We start from the raw sequence: 412 nt of genomic DNA on the forward strand, positions 1-412 counted from the left end.
TGCATGCCTCTCTCTGTCTTTCCCTGTGACCCAAAGTCAGCTTTCACACGAGGCCGTCTGATTGGCTGAACCTAATCACACCTGGAACCTTAGCTGCAAGGGAGTCTGGGAAATGCCCTATGTAGCTCTCGAAGAGAGGGCGCAACGGATGCTGCATATCAATTCACCATCGCTTTCTTCAAAGTGCACTTAAGGAAAGCCAGTTCGGCGTGTCTTTAGGGTTTACCTTCCCAGAAAATATCCTCGGCTCTTACAGCTTCTTTTTCCTGTCTCTCTCCTGGCGCCACCACCCCCTACTTCTGAGCGTGCCACAGGCACTCCTTAAAGACGTCCCAAAAGCCTAAGCTTATTAACCGGCCGCCTCGCTGCTTGATCTCTGGGGTGGGCAGGTATCAAGATGAATAAAGGCCAC

Source organism: Sus scrofa, chromosome X, assembly GCF_054392235.1.
Source record: "Sus scrofa isolate SSC_HxYL_T2T_F1_AM1 chromosome X, Sscrofa_HxYL_maternal_Yorkshire_Landrace_v2.0, whole genome shotgun sequence".
Taxonomy (NCBI): Eukaryota; Metazoa; Chordata; class Mammalia; order Artiodactyla; family Suidae; genus Sus; species Sus scrofa.